This window comes from Onychostruthus taczanowskii, unplaced genomic scaffold (genome assembly GCF_017590055.1).
Source record: "Onychostruthus taczanowskii isolate IOZ18803 unplaced genomic scaffold, ASM1759005v1 scaffold188, whole genome shotgun sequence".
Taxonomy (NCBI): Eukaryota; Metazoa; Chordata; class Aves; order Passeriformes; family Passeridae; genus Onychostruthus; species Onychostruthus taczanowskii.
Window position 1 is genome coordinate 236,003 of NW_024499106.1, and position 734 is coordinate 236,736.

Consider the following 734-nt stretch of genomic DNA (forward strand, 5'->3'; position numbering starts at 1 on the left):
TTTTATTTTATTGGTAATATTTGCTCGCTAATTACCAAGGTAACACAGACTCCTTGAGCTCGACAATCCGGGCTCTGCCCCGCCCGGCGTGGCGGCGGCCAGAGCTCGCTCGGTTCCTTTTGATCTCTTTTTTGTTTGTGCGTGTGGACGAGACCCCGGAGCGGCGGCGGGATGCAGCCAAGACCCCGACAGACACAAGGAGCTTCTGCACCCAAACCTACCTCATTTTAAGTGTTAGATTTGTTTCTTTTTATTTGTTGTTGTTTTTAAATGTGAGCCCCCCTCCATCCCAACCTGCCCCCCACTCCCCCCCAAGGACGGGGTGGGGGTCTTTCCCTCGGGCTCCAGAGGATGTGGCTTCCCCGTGTCCCCCTCCTCAGGGGTGGCTCTTCATCAGGACACCTCGAAGGGGGGACACGGGGACACCCCCTCCTTGTCCCCCCCCCCCTCAGGAGGTCCCAGCCGTGTGACGTGCCAAGGTGTGCGGTGGGGATGGGGGAGGGCGACGGGGGGGGTCAAACCCACACCCCCCCAGCTCTGGTGGGGGGCTGGAGGGGCTGGGTGGGGACCCCTCCTTGCCACACGTGGCCCCCACGGCTGGAGGGGCCGGGTGGAGCCCCCCCTGCTCGCCCTTGGCCCTCCCAGCTGGGGCTGCACTGGGGGGGGAAGGTTATTTATCTATTTATACCTTATATTGTATATACTAGACGGGGCTGGGGGGGGGGCTCTTTGTG